Source organism: Lepisma saccharinum, chromosome 29 (assembly GCF_977018435.1).
Source record: "Lepisma saccharinum chromosome 29, izLepSacc3.1, whole genome shotgun sequence".
Lineage (NCBI taxonomy): Eukaryota > Metazoa > Arthropoda > Insecta > Zygentoma > Lepismatidae > Lepisma > Lepisma saccharinum.
The window spans coordinates 2,513,707-2,530,181 of record NC_139257.1 but is presented as its reverse complement, the minus strand read 5'-3'; the positions used below and the strand labels follow the sequence as shown (position 1 = coordinate 2,530,181).

The following is a 16,475-nucleotide window of genomic DNA, read 5'->3' as shown; positions in this document are numbered from 1 at the left end:
GTTAAATTAGGCACACACAGGAGATGTACTACGTAAATTTTTGGACGAAAGATGCATGCTTGACCAGGACTCAAACCCGGGTCTCTGGCATACTGTGCCAAGCCAGCCTGATTTATCGCTGTTTCTGTTTTGCCTGTGTACAGTATTTCAAAGGCAACAGATCCCGTTGCAGTAGCTCTTGCAAAGACGAATACACACAGGTAAAACAGCAAAAAATCAGGTGATGCCAGGCCGGTAGAGCAATTTCATGGTATGCCAGAGACAGGGTTGTTCGAGTCCTGCCTTTTTCACTGAAAAATCTACGTAATTTTTATTCTAGATGTAGTCATGGACACTGCCGGCGTGTAACAATTCCATTGAAAGTCAATGTATTCATTACAAGTCAGCAGTATCCGTGACTGTACATGTAACATTGTAACACCGCTCACAGTGACCCCCACAGTTTTAACAACCCAATCTATAATGGCACCAAGGCAGCCAAACACAAACATAGAACTTCTTGTGGACATACCTAGGTAGCACATGAAATGTAAACTCCGTTAAATTATCCAGTTACACCCCCTCTCACTTAATCTTGATGAATGTACAGAACCACTAAGGTTTCTTGGCAATTATATTCTTATATGACAGAAAATTTAATGATGTTTATAATTGAACTTTTGTAAGAGGTGCGCATCATTCTTTTCCCTTTTGCATAAATTATAATCTACTGTGCTGTCATTCATTGTTAATAATGTGCAGTAAACTTGTGCATGAAACAGTATGTAATTGAGATATTTGTTGAAAATATGTGCATTTGTCACTATTTAAAAAAAATATTAATTAAGTACTTACATACATGACTGAAATGTGCCACTTATCAAGTTACACAAACAAGCTCCTGTGACCAAGTATTTCCCTGCAGAGGCCTTCACAAAGATTAGCCTTTGTCAGAAAAGTAACAGGATTGATTTTTTTTCAAACTATGATACTGAAAGATGCACAATGGATGTTATTTAGTCACCGTATAGGTGTTGTGAATATAAATGAGCTTGGAAGTGGCTCTGCATTTACAATGCCTTTGGCGAGTTTGGCTTTAATGACTTCAAATTCCATATTTGTATATAAGAATTGGTGTTGCTCGTATAAAAATATCAACACAATGTCTCTGTAAAATTCATGATATTACATTTTGATTTGATCAAGTTAAGAGAGTTTCTCTGCTCACAAGTATAACTTTAAAAATAAAAGCTGATTAGTATTCATCAAAGTGGCCGCGGTGGCTCAGTCGGTAACGCGTCTGACTACCATGCTAAAGGTCCCGGTTCGATACCCAGCCGGTTCAAATCCGGGAACTTTTCTAACGATGGAAGCGGTCCCGGCGCCCACCCAGCGTCGAATAAAATGGGTACCTGGGGGAAACCCTGGGGGGTAAAGGCGGTCAGGGGCGTGATGCTGATCACATCACCCCCACTCACGACCGGATCAAGAAAGTGTGGGGCGTTACCCCCACACCCCCGATATGCCTTCATGGCATGGTGCTTTGCACAGGGGAGCACTTTACCTTTTACCTTTTTAGTATTCATCAAGATATTCCATCAACCCAAAAGTTGGCTGTGTCATCATACATGCTGAGAAGCACATATTGCTTCTGAAACCTCCAGAAATGCTCGTAGTTGAGTATAGATATCGGAAGGGATTACTATGACAGGACCAAAGGATCATTAGTTGGAGAGTTCATTATATGTATAATTACTTTATAACATCAGTCCTGGAACTTTTATGGAAAAGGGTATATGTTCCATAAGAAATCACTGCTTCTCAAATGAATGGAATTATTGCACACCTTACTGAGCAGCTTTATTTTAACATACATTTTAGAAATGGTGACAAAAAATTACTATTATCCAAATTGTGATAGTGTGTGAATTAATGTGAACAATTTGCAAAACAAGCATTGCAATTGTAGCTCAATTTTAATTATATCATAATCGGTTTCAGCTGGAACATATGCAGCATGCAGCTTACAAACTCCATAACAACCATGCTTTCATGTGACACTTGTTGCACACTTTCGCCGCTCAGTCACTAATATTCAATCAAGTTACTGCACAAATATAACAATAAGCAGAGTTACCCTTGCACCTTGTGTGTCTTGAACACACATAGTTCGATGCAGAAGAGTCATATGCTGGTCACATTTAGACCCCAAGATACACATTTATTTGAATTTGGATGAATCACAGAGCTACTTTATGCAGCAACAAGGCTGGAAAAATACAGACTTTAGATCACTGTTCCTTGGACTCCTGTTTGGCAGCCAGACACCCTAACTGGACCACTATGGCTCGATTTGAGAATAAATGCTTGGGAAATACTGTGGCAACACATTTGTTGCAGAATAGACACTTGATAAAGATTTTCTTACTATGTCCTGCACTTTTTGAATTTCATTTGTGAAAAAAAATTGTGGAATTTCAATTTTACATTTTTCCACATTTTGTCTCCTTTCACTTTGGTCCCCTAAAATATGTAAAATCTAGATTCCACCGTACATACAAAATGTTTGAAGAGCTACAGTGATGAATAACTAAAGAAAAACATTTGAATAAGAAATCCAAAGTTCATTATCAAAATTCAAAGTCTTGTATTACAATGACAACATTGAAAATGCTAAAAATTCTAGTTGTGTAAAAATGAAGTAGTTTTCAAATTCACAAAATGTATTAGAGAAGTTCTGAGGTATCTCCAAAGAACAGTCTTTCCAAGCAATACATCTAACATTTTTCTATTTCTAATAAGAGAAATTCATAATTTATGGGCATTGCAACCATATTTTGGACTATTGGTAATACCAATGGCCTACGATTTGTTTCACATTGAATGAGAAAGAATTAATGATGTCAGTCTTTCTCTCGCGTTCCTCACCCTGGCATCAATTACAAAGGGATCTAAATGGTTCATTAGATCTAGTAGTTGACAACTAATTTAAAATTCCATGTCATTCACATGAAAAATCAGGTTCAATTCTTTTCCCAATACATAGCCCTTGTATGTTACATTGCATTCAGAAATCTGATTAGTCCAGAAACATGTATATTGCAACACACTGTAGATTACAACACCACTTATATCTTAATCACAAAATGATTCCCCGAGCTCTGATAACCACTTTTAGATTAAATATTTATTTACTCATTAATTTGTGAGAAACTGTAATGGCAAGCAAATGAGACGATACAATATTGAATGGAATTATTTCAACAACTTACTTTCATGCTGTATGACAGTATTTTCTTCTTAAAAACAAGTTTGTTTCAAACATATAGTAGGTGCTATAGGTTTCATCTCTCAAAGTATGTGAATATGAATATCAATTGAATAAGGTTTATAAATAAACAATATTAATAAGATTAACACTACCACCAAGTTTGTGGAACACAAAGGTATCTCTTAGGAGAAGATACCTGAGTACCTCACGTGTACATTTCCTTAGGGATTCCAGGTCTGCACTTATACATGTCATTCTGCTCTTAAGAACAATCAAACAAATCCTTTAAATCAAGAAATATTAACATTTATTACAATTTTTAAAAAAATACTACAAGCAATTTTAAAACATGATAAAAATGTATTCCTCTTCCAAAGATATCTTTGTCGAGTTGTACCAGGAGTATGGTTTGGTGCGAGTGCAATTCTTCATGAATCCAATACTGAAATAAAAAGTTAAAAAACTTTAAAATCCAAACCACATAAATACATTACATGTAATTTTTCTTAGAACACGTCAACTTATGGCATGTACAGTCACGGACACTTCTGGGTTATAACAATTCCATTAACTTTCATTGGAATCGTTACAACCCAGAAGTGTCCATGACTGTACAAACATACACACTTGAAGGTTCTATACAGTATATTATCTATTCAATGAATCAGTATGTACAAATAATGTTGTTGACCTTAAATTCAGAGCTTGAGTTACTTGTCTTTAGAGTGAAATATACAGCAGAGGGAAAGAAACAATACAGGAGGTATGGTGAAATCAAGAACAGCATGTGTTTGCGATTGCCGTAACTGCTTCACCATACTGATATTGTACGAATGCAGTAGACGTTATTTCTTGTGAATCCTTATATTTGACGAATACACATGATTGTATACACACAATAACAAATACAACTAAATTGTGTTCGCGCAACACACATGCACGTCTTAGTTGAATGTTTGACTGCAGCCGAATGAGTGTCTTGAGGCAGTGTTGCCAATTGTACATGCTGCTTCACTGGCATGCTGCAAGTCCCACTAAAACCTGAACATAAAAATGCAATATCATCATCATGGCAAGAAATACACTAAAATGAAAGTAATACTTTTGGTTGATTGATTGATTTAGTTTATTTTACTTCGTGTTTTGTGCCTCTTGGCTAATTTGCGAAGAGGTGGATGAGTGATGAAATGGATATTCACAAACAACCAAGCCCGAGTGGGATTCGAACCCGGGACCCTTGGCATCGCAGCTAACCACTCGGCCACAGGGTCCAGCAGTAATACTTTTGGTAATACTTATGCACAATAATAAAAACATATCTAGTAGAGCAGGCATGTTTCCTTGTCTGGGTGATTATTACAATGCAAAAATGTAATATAACAATATACATTGATTAAATGTAAGCTTAATGGATATGGATTGAATATAAAAATATAAATTCCATTTAAATCTTTGTCTACAACAACAGAAAGGGATTAGCTTCTACAAATTAGCCTCTTCAACACAAACTGAGTCTCATTTAATTTTATACAAAAAAAGAATCTAAATGGCCTGCCATTACTTTGCCCATCCTCACATAAAACTGCATATTACTTGATAAGTGCCATCAACAAATGAAATATCAGAGCACTTCTGACATATTTTTCACACATCAAAGGTGGATGACATTGGTTGGAAATTGCCATCACACCATGCTTTGAGATCTTTTACAAATTCTTCAAAAGACCCAAATTCGGCTTGTAGATCTTTACTTTAAACTGCCTGCTACAAAGAAACATGTCGGAGAGTTCTTTCATTATTTTTAATATCCTTGCAGGTAGCTTTAACAGAGAATTTAGAGCCATGTAGAAATACAGCTTGCAGCAAATATGGAAGGAAGACATCAATTTCATTAAACATAAAGACTTCCAGAAATAACAGAAGGAAGCAAGAAATGTTACACAGAAAAGGAAGACAGGATAAAGAAACACAAGAAAAACCAAATGCTGCATATATCCACAGGAATAATTGACCAAACAACACTGCTAATAACAGATCTTCACCTTTGTTAATCCTATATATGGGATACATATATGAAGAGATGAAATCCAATTCTTGAGATATGCGGAGGCAGCTGAGGCTTTGAAACACTAACTTAGTCATAAAATTTATTGTGTGAGGGTTAACTGGGGAGTAATAGAATTCAATATCATTTGTGTCGAATGAATCATTGGAATAGTTCAAACAGGTAATGAGGGCACCTAGGGAAGCTATATTCATCTGCTTTGCACTAGAAAATATGAGAACAAATTAGGTACATCATTTTATCTCAGGGCTCAAGGATTTCAATGAACAGCAAATTATTTACAATGAAAATGATTCATACGAGTTTCTCAGTATTGCTGTCTTTGTCGTGCAATGCATTTATTCTAGTTGTAGCAACATTTGCACATGAACTTTGTTTTGTTAGAAGTGACCACAAATCGTTTCATGATAGCCAGAGGAACATTTAACTCCAAAAATGAATTTTTAGGTTTTGTTTAATTGATCTCGTCTGAAAAGATCTATTTGGAGTGAGATCAACACCTACATCTCTTCCACTTATCAGTAGTCATGTATCTACAATTTACTAATTTGACATTGAATACCAATGCGACACAAACTTCTCACGTCTCATGATTGCTATGTAATCTATGGAATGTATGCATACTACACAATCTGTCAAAAGCTATCTTAAGTAATTTTTCACATGAGTATGACTAATAGAGCTGAGCCAATACCACTTTGAACAGATATCCGCATCCAAACAAAAGTTCTCGGGTTACCAGCTAGGTTAAGCTGATGTTGGCTTCCAACGTTTCAAGTGTATACATTGCTCTCATCATCAGGGAATATAGAAATGGAGGCCAGTGTAGGGTAATCCAAGAACACTTGTTTGAATCACGTCACCAGGAAAGCTACAATTCCTAGATATCCACATCGATGCCAAAGCTCTTACTGATTCCCAAGATACCAATGCTTTAAAATTGTAGCAATTAAAGGCTGTTCAAAATGTTGATCAATATTAGTGGGTTAGTTCTCCACTCCAATTACAAGCACCAGTTTATCAGAGTTTTGTCTAAAATTATTAATGAATTACATCAGGCTTTCAAGTAATCACAGTTTTCACACAGATTATTGGTGCAGATTAAAGTTCATAATTTAAATAATTTTCAAGATAATTAGATAATGCCATAAGTGTTACATGGCATTCTTGCAGAAAACCATGCAAGACCAAATGTTGGAAAAGTATCGGCCAGTATTAGTGAATAAAATACTTTATGATACCGATACATTAGCATTGGGATTGGCTCAGCCCTACTTATTACTTAGCTATAGTTGTTTAGATTGGTGACACTGCTAAAAAGGTAGGCTCCATCCGGAAATCCCCCACCCTCGAATTCTACCACATTTCAAATCTTTTTGTCCAAAATGTAGTTTCTTAAGAAAGGGTGTTTTTAACTAGCGCGGAAGGAAATTTTTCGAGATCTACGTGCTACGAAACTTGCATTTTTTTAATATTAAAATTCCTTACATACATAACGTCATTATGGTTTTTCAGGGCTTCCATCATGGATTCAGTCACATTTCTTTTTCTTCCTATGACTGACTTGTGGAATGGTATAATTTGCGATATTTAATTTTTTGGTACCTTGAGTGAATTGTCGAAAAATAGTGTTGGGCAGGTTCTAACATGCCTTTAAAGGGATGCTATAGAAAAAGGTGGGGCTGCGGAAGTAGTAGGGGGTGGTAGGTTGATTAGCCCAGGGACGGAGCCTGGAATGTGTGGCCAATTTTTATGGTTTAGGCCTGAAAAACGACTGTTATATATCTATCGGTACAGGTGCGGGTGGCTGCTACGAAACTGACATGGCCGCAAGTAGACTTCCAGCTTGCAACTTTAAACGGCTGTATCTCCACTTTAAACGGCTTTATACTCGTAAATATTTGTTTCCACGCTACAGAATTTTCTTTTCAACAATATGCAACACACAATCTTGCTAAAAAAATTTCACTACCGAAATTGAGGGTGCAGGATTTCCAGATGGACCCAAAAGGTATATATGGAGTAAAATATGGAATACTGTTGACTTTTGGTCACACATGCAACTAGTATGGAAGTTGTGCAAAGTGATCTGAATACGAAGAGCAGAAAATTCAATAAAATATATAAAATTCAAACTATGAATGTTGAGACTTACCATATGAGTTTATTCTTGACACACGGTAATGTTCTGTGAAGATGGAAATACCATATTCCAACTTAAAGTTGTCTACTGCATGTGGGAGAACACCTGTAAATTATGAAATTTGCATAAGCATTGTTGACATAGATTTATTCGAGTGGTAAGACAAACAGATTTGTATAACAATTTTCATCCATCTTGGCAAGCTTTGTGTGTAATAAACAAAAGATGAAAATTTAACAATCACGGCAAAAATTATTCCTACATACAAATTATATGCTGGATTACACACTAACAGCATTTTATGAAGAAAAACTCATAATGCAGAAAATTGTAAAATTCTGGAAAATATTAAGTAATTTATTGTTTTATTGGGATTTAGAAAAATTTCTTCACATGACATAATTTGCAATAGCAACTACATACATCTCATTGCACAATAAAAAAAAATCCTCATTTCTATAAAGTAGAACCTTGTACTTACAGCCATTGTATATTCACAAACTGACAATGGTTCATACAGTGTCTAGAAGAATAAATACTCAAAGCAAATTCTACATAATTGAAAAAGATAAGTACATTAGTTTATACAAAATTTATTTTCCGAACTGCATGGCACAGTGGTAGCATCGTTGCTTTGTAATCAAAGGGTTCGATACCTGGTGGAGGCACATAGTGGTTCGGATCCCACTTTAAACTGTAGGTCAAGTCCCGATTAGCCTTACTGTACTTAAGGTGGACTTAAAACACCAAATCAATCAATCAAACTATCATATAAGGCAACAGATCACTATTTCAAAGCATTTACCTGAATCAGTTAATTGTTATACCATTGCTTCTGACAAGTAGACTAGATATGGGACAAAATAAAATTTGAAGGAACATAGAAACAAGCAATCAAAGCTTTAACTAATTTTTCTCTCAACAATAACAACCAAGACAAACTCCCCTTCAGTGAGACTGACAAATCCCCCATGAGACAGTTTTGAATTATATTAATGATTAATTAAAAGTTTAGTAGAAATTATTGATGTTGCACACACAATTCACAGAAAATAATGCTGAACATTTCTATATTGAGCACCCAGCTGTGTTTAAATTCACTTATTTCCTCCTCCCAGAAATTTTACTCATGGGCGAGTCGAGGCCTACACTTTCTGTATAGCTAGTTTAGTCTTGCAGTTGTTATCATAGCTACAGAATTGAGCGAAGCAAATTGTCTGTTAGGCAGATAAAAACTCAAATGTACAATACTGTACAGAAAAAAAACTTTCATTATGAAGCTGTGGGAAAACTGTGCTAACGGAAAATTAAAAATAAAACCTAAGAAAAAAAGACAAACATAATGAAATAGTGTGAGAGTGGTTTGTCTCTGCCAGAGGGAAAAAAATCACCACATACTGGGTCCCATGTTACAGTAATATGCTAAAAATGCCACTCAAAAAATGGGTAAGACTGAATTCAAAGCATGTAATGGATGGTTGGACATGTTTTGCAAAAATAGACCATTATTGAACAGCATTAATTTGCCTTACAGCAGAATGATTCGGATGTGGTTTCTCAGGCTAAAAGCATTTGCGGAAAGTCAAGCAGCCAAGAATCTAAAATGTGTGCAGAAAATCCTGTTTCGCTACTGGTAAAAAAAAATGTTGTGTGCTATTCAGTGCAATGTTAGCATTTGCGAATAAATACTGTATGGGAATATAGCACTTATTTAAGGTAAGACTGCAGAATATGGGCTGCTTAGGAGGAACGCGGTTCATAATTTTTTGGTAACGTTTTGTAGTTAGTAATCGGGAAAAGGAAGTTTTAAGGTGCGGAAATTTTTTTTTCTTTAAAAAAACAACAGAAAAACGTGTCCAGGTTGGGTGGTATTGAAATCGTAGCAACGAAGGAAAAGGCATATTCCTGCACAAATCTAGTGAAAGCAAAAAATTTCTATGTTGTTAGGTAGGGTGACCAGATATTTGTTGACCAAAAAGAGTATAGTCTATAGGTTGAAGGTGCGCATGCACAAAACATAAAAAGAAAACGAAAATAAAGGTGGCTAGCTATTTGTTATTGCTTCTATTATAGCCCCTATAATATAGGCCTACACTCTACAGATTCAAATTACTTATGGGTCTAATGTAATTAGTTAATTAAAAATACTTTCTCACCAATGGGCACCATCATTCATGCTTCTGGGATGATTTTGCTTTCTTCAGTATGTATAAATCGACCTTTATTGTGGTCATGTCCACATTGAATTTCACTTTCATTACTTGTTCGAGTGTTGACACCAGCAGTGTACTTTTCTCCCCTCGCCAATAAGTTTTAATAACACAAGAGTTTTTCACAATCAACATTTGTACCAGGTAGAGTAAAGTAAATACGAATTTTATAAGAGGCACAATCACTTTTAAATTTGACCCTGACCTCCACTTACCCATCATTGTTTCTTTTCTTCCCCTCCCCCCAATCTTCAAGACGTTTTTCAACGGCTTTTGAAATTGCACAGTAAGTGTCAAAAATATCATTATCATTAAATTCCAATGAATTTGAAATATGTTTTGCTTGTTGATGGATATATGAAAATGACTATTGGAATTGTTCATAGGAAATTCTTGAGTCAAGGAGTAGTAAATACCTCCGTTTCTTGACATCTTCAAAAAAACGAAGTGACCATGTTTCTAAGTATTTTACCACTTCTCAATAAAACCTATTTGAAACAGAGAAAGCATATTCCTCCTTCATACTCCCTTCTTTTACGAGTTTCATAAGTAAACATTTTGCTGAGAATGGGAAAAAGTTCTGTTCTATTCTGAAGGAGTTGAAAATATTGAACAGAAACTTCAATTACTGTTATATCACCCCTTTCAATTTTTAAAATAGTGTCATTAAACAGGAGTAGCTGTGCATGCAGAAAATGTAGCCATAGTTCACTTGTATCATCTTGAAAAAAATTGACTATATCAATTGGGGCATTTTCCTCACTCAAAAAATAGGTCTTTATCGCTTCATACTGACGTATAATTAAAGTAAAGAGAGGAATCTTATCTTTGAGTGGTATAAAAGACCCTCATAATGGCACCCAATAAATTCACAGAACCTTTTCAAATTTTCTGTTCTCACAGTAAAAATACTAAAATGATTCTATGTTTTGAAAACCAAGTTCTCAACATCTATGGGTATTATTTTCGCACAAGGTACAGAAATTGCATTATGTAGAATATGAGATCCACAACCAATACGTATCAATCCCTAGGATTGTATGTTTATTTTATTAAGTCTCTCTGAACGCTTCATGTTGACCAGGGCATTCACTTGTTTTTCTCAGCTGTCTCAAGCCTCTTAGGCATGTTTACAATGCATTGTGTTGTGCCATGCAAACCTCCTGAGCATTCAGGAAACAGGTAATACTTCTGGGTTTGGTGTCAGCGGTTTGCATGGTAGCAATTATGATAAACACACGATTCGGCGATTCGGCATCGAGGAAGAGCTCGATGGCCAGGGAATATAGAGGTGAGACAAGCTGGGAAGGGACTGGACTTTGGGAATTGAGTTGGTAGAGAGAGGTGGTCAGCAAGGCAGGAGGTCGATAGTGGAAGCACGCTTTGGTCGACAAATAGGAGAGAAGCTTACAGAGGACTTCGCTATTTTCATTCAGCTAAAGACTTCAGATAGACAGGTAATTATCCTACACCCAGCCATGATACAGGTTCAACGGTTCACAAAATCCAACGAGTGACCATTGTCTTTTCAGTAGTTTAATTCCTTTGTGTAATTTGTACCTTTCGCATGCCAAGCAATAACTCGTCATGTCAATGACGAGTGGTCTCATCAAGAGGATGAATGATGAGTAGTTTACATCACCCCATCAATTAACTGGTTCAGATCCCTTCATTCTATAGAATGACACGAATAGGCAAAATATTTCTTTCTAATCTGCACTCTAACTCTCTGTGCACATTTTTATTTCCTGATGTCTTTTTTATGCTACCATAATGTAATGGTGCATTATCATCTACAAATCCAACAACCTTAGTTTCCAAACTATATTGACTTACTGTATCAATCAATACACTTGAAGAAACTATCCAACTTACGTGGCTCAGAAACCGATGAACATTCTGTGTGTGACTTTGATTTTATGTTGTTCAATATCATATTTACCTTTGTTTTTGTGGAAAAGAGTATATTTGGGGATATTTGCAAATTGAAAAGAGTATAGAGTATATGAACCTCTAAAAGAGTACAATACTCTTAAAAAGAGTATGTCTGGTCACCCTATGTTAGGTAGCTAGGTTTAGTTCTCTTAGCCTAAATAATAATTAGTCATTGTATTTATGCTAATGAAACCTAACCTAACAGGCCTAACCTAACCTTGTAGGCATTCCTCGAAGAAATAATGAAAGAAACTGTGCGTAAGCAATATGGACACGAACGAATGGAGATATGCATTGCTTTTAGTAGCAGGAAAAACATTTTTCATTGTATTTATGCTATTGGAACCCAACCTTGTAAGCATTCCTCGTCTGAAATAATGAAAGAAACTGTGCGTCTGTGGGTGGAATCCGGAGCGACAAATCAACTCGAATGCCGTGAAACGAAGGGTCTCACTTATCGCACAACACTTGAGCGTGTAAACAATATAGACGTGAACAAATGGAGAAATGCATTGATTTCAGTAGCAGGAAAAACATTTTTTATGTGCAATAATATAATAGTAATCGTAAAAGGAACACCGGAAAATGGAAGTAGAAGGTACGTACTTTCAGGGGATATAAATTTTGTTCGTCTATTTAGAGGAAAAAAGCAGCCCATGTTCTGCAGTGAGACCCTTATTTAATGTAATCTCAGTTTTTATATATAAGTATACTGGTCCCTTCTGATTCAATTTAAGGTGTGTTCCACTGTATTTTCAATAAGTAAGGCTTAAGGTAGGCAAACACAAAGAATAGTTTCACCACTATATTTTCATGATTGTAACTGTCATCAAGCTGAACCCACAATGTGAAATAAACAAGTTAAAAATTACAAACCCCATGAAATCAAATTAATTTGCTAACATAAAATATCTAATAACATAAAACTATTATATCTCATGGTAAAAATCATGCCTAAAAATAAAAAGCTGATAGTGTTTCAGGATCTTGAGAGGTTCATTAGGTCCAGTTGATTTGCTTTATTTTACTTCACTTCTTGTGTCACTTGTGAAGATGGGGATGAGTGATGATTTGATGAATGGACACTGACAAACATACATGCCCAGGCCAGGATTCGAACCCCGGACCCCTGGCATCGTAGTGTGATGTGCTAATCACTCAGCCATGGGAGCTCTGTGCCATTAATCTTCATTATTATACCAAGATTTGAAAGGTGCATATCAATTACTGCAAAATAAATATATTTTTCAGGTGTTTTTGGTATTTTCACCAGGTGGTAAAAGCTAGCTTTTGACCTATTTTCACCAGACTTTAAGCTGCATGTGTATGATCTGCAACCTGGCTTAGCCTAATGCACATATGTGTGTATTCTTTAGTTGTTGATGTGTGTGAAGTTTACGGCAGTGTGTATTTACTTTTCGTGAAGGAGACAAGTACTTTTTTCTGCATGCCATGGAGTTGGAAAACTACCGCAAGGTGTTCGCATGTGGACTGGTGCTGCTAATATGTCACATGACATAAGTATGAAAGGGTATGATGTTCTTAATGCTTTCATTGCTAGGTTAGGCAGGTTAGGTTTATGGCTATTAGCATTAAAATTATTTCGGTAAATACTTCCGGTAACACTTTACTATACCGGAGACTGATTTCTTCAAATTTACAGGAGAAAGTACTTACGCAAATCATTTTCTGTAGTGTTGTTGATGTTCGGGAATGTAGTTTTGATCCATTTTAATGCGAATGCATGTGGTTTTCTACGAAAATCTATTTCCGATGCGCTATTGCTGCTGCCGCCATGATGTTGTCCGTATATGCTAAATTGAACGAAAGGAGTGCTAATGGAACCTAACCTAACAGGCCTAACCTAACCTAGTAGGCATACCTCGTCCCCGTGATGGTTCGTGGGGCTATTGTGAATCTTTGGGCTAACGTCAATGGTTTTTGGGGCTACCCGTGGATGCTGAGACACCTGGGAATGATTTCTTTTGCACTTTTTTACATTACTAACGTACTATTCTGCATTCCGGAACACTTATTTAGGTGAAATAATGTAATTTGTAACGAAAATAATGTATATTTCTTACATTTACGAGTACTTACTGTTCTTGTTTATTTCCACACACAACATGGCGATAGTTTACCCTTGATTGTTCGTTGTGCCAGTGTTTTGTCGATTTGGAGTGTGCATGCAGTGTTGCAAGCTCCTTTACCGAAAAATACCTACTTTCGGGCCGGATTTCAAAGTATGCTCAAATAAAAAAAAAATTACAGAATTATTTTAAAAAACCTCAGGAACAAACCATTGACGTTGTTAGGTTAGGTAAGGCAAACATAGTTTAATTTTTTTAAAAAAAATTGAAAGCACTTTAGGAATTTTAAATTAACTTTTTTACTTACTTACGGGGACGAGGTATGCCTACTAGGTTAGGTTAGGTTCCATTAGCACTCCTTTCGTTCAATTTAGCATATACGGACAACATTGGCTTGTAGCAGCAGCAATATCGCGTATTGTGCTCTCGTGCAGAAAGCAAATGACGGCAGCAGCAATAGCGCGTCGGAAATAGATTTTCGTAGAAAATCACATGCATTCGCATTAAAATGGATCAAAAGTACATTCCCGAACATCAACAACGCTACAGAAAATGAATTCCGTAAGTACTTTCTCCTGTAAATTTGAAGGAATCCGTCTCAGGTATAGTAAAGTGTTACCAAAATATAATTAGCCTTCGAAAACGCGTGAGTGAATAAGTCAAACAGATTAGGATAGATGGAATAGTATATCCGCACTGCAATGTACACTAGAAAATAAAACGTTGATATTATACAAAAATAATAATAGTATTACTCACTTATATTCGAGGACCTGCAAAGTAAATAAAACTTTGATATAATGCAAAAAAGAATAGTAGTACTCACTTATATTTTAGGTCCAGCAAGTATTTTATGTTATTTTTTCCTGAACGATCGTTGATTCTTCGTGTAAATTCCTCTTCTCTAATCAACGTGGAGCTCCAATTCCGAAAAAAAGACTTCTTTCTTGTTGCTTGTTACCGGCTTTTACCTCAAACAAAACACATGTGAAGTTCAAAGATTCATTTACGCTTCCAGCAAGGTAGTAAGTCATTAATGCAAAGCAGTACGTCATTAATGTGTCCACCAATGAACAACGAGTTCGCGTCAACCAATCGGATAGCTTAAAACTGGTGTGGCAGCAATCACTACCTTTAGTAGCAGGAAAAACATTTTTTACGCGCAATAATATAATAGTAATCGTAAAAGGTACACCGGAAAATGGAAGTAGAAGGTACGTACTTTCAGGGGATATAAATTTTGTTCGTCTATTTAGAGGAAAAAAGCAGCCCATGTTCTGCAGTGAGACATTCTCTTTGTAGCAGGATTGGCAAAATTTGTGTTTTTTTTTTAAAAAAAGAACAAAACAAACTGTTTTTTTGTTACAAACATTTTTTTTGTTTTAAACATACTTTTAAACATGAGTTAAAAAAAACATGTTTTAAACAAAACAAATTCAACCTAAATTATAGTTAAAGTCGTTAAAGAGAAAAACATACTCATTTTAATGAGTACATTGGCGACAAGGACAGTTTATTTACCTTTGGAGATAAGGTTTACCATACTGCAGGGTAGGGGTGTGCGGTACGGGATGGGATGTATTCGAAATTTCCCAAAGCTCTTCAAATGTCGAATTCTACCCGTAATTTCCATCTTAAGTGCTTGTTTTTGCACTTCTTGTACAAAACCACAATGCAGAAAACGTCTAGAATTGACGACGTTTTAAAATGACCATTCGGAATTTCCAGACTGCTTGGGATCCAAAAGAGTCGGGAAGTCATTTCCGGAAGTCGGGATCGGGACGAAAATTTTCTTTCCCAATCCCGGTCCCGACTTTTCGGTATCCCACACACCTCTACTGCAGGCATAGGCGCCGACTCCATGGGGCTTGGGGGGCTCGAGCCCCCCAATATTAACAATGTGGGGGCAGAGCCCCCCAAATAATTTTGCTTAAGAGGATCTAATGTATTATTTTGCTTCTCTTGTAAAGTTTACTCTGAATTGTGCCACATGAACTTAACTTTTAATACACATTTAAAATTTTCTAGACCATCAACTTTAGGGGACTGAAACCGCTAAACCATCAACTTTGGGAAGGCTATGACCAGAGACAGCAAAACGCATGATTTATTACTAGTATATACTACGTATGTAATTATGAGTATTGTTAAATTTTTTACTAAAAAAAAGTTTCAAAAGACGATGTGCATGAACTAGGGTAGTGGATGGGACGTTCGGGCTACAAATGACTCTCGCATGACATTCAGAACGAGATCATTGATATATTAGGGAGATCTGTTTCGCGCTCCGTGGTAGCAGATAATAGAAGTCGGGAATATTTTGCTATTACGGTTGACGAAACTTGTGACATATCCATCCGCGGACAATTAATATTCTGCATTCGAACTGTGAATAAAAAAACGATATTTTTGAGGAATTCATGGGCTTTTATTAGGGGTGTGCGGGACGGGATCGGGACGGGAAAAATTTTCCATTTCCCTACTGAGTCAGGAAATGTTCAAAATTTCCCGAAGCTCTGAAAATCTCGAATTATATACGTCATTTTCCCTTTAAGTGATTTCTGGATTAAAAACTAACAATTTACGATAAGTTCCAGAAATTGACAATGCAGAAAACGTCGAGAAATAACGACATTTTCAAATGACAATTCGGTATTTCCCGACTGCATGGGATCCCGAAAATTCGGGAAATCATTTCCCGAAGTTCGGTTCGGAACGGGAATTTTTTTTCCCGATCCCGGTCCTGACTTTTCGGGATCCGGCACACCCCTAGCTTTTATGA

The 16,475-nt window shown here is 36.2% G+C and overlaps 1 long non-coding RNA gene across 1 annotated transcript; it reads right to left on the bottom strand.

The window, feature by feature from the left end:
• Positions 1-3,540: 3,540 nt before the first annotated feature.
• Positions 3,541-14,681, bottom strand: LOC145981367 (uncharacterized). The gene is made up of 3 exons (XR_014440960.1): positions 14,520-14,681; positions 7,471-7,563; positions 3,541-3,692 (listed from the first exon to the last, which is right to left on the bottom strand). It is a non-coding gene; the product is annotated as an uncharacterized LOC145981367 (long non-coding RNA).
• Between the last annotated feature and the right edge of the window lie 1,794 nt (positions 14,682-16,475).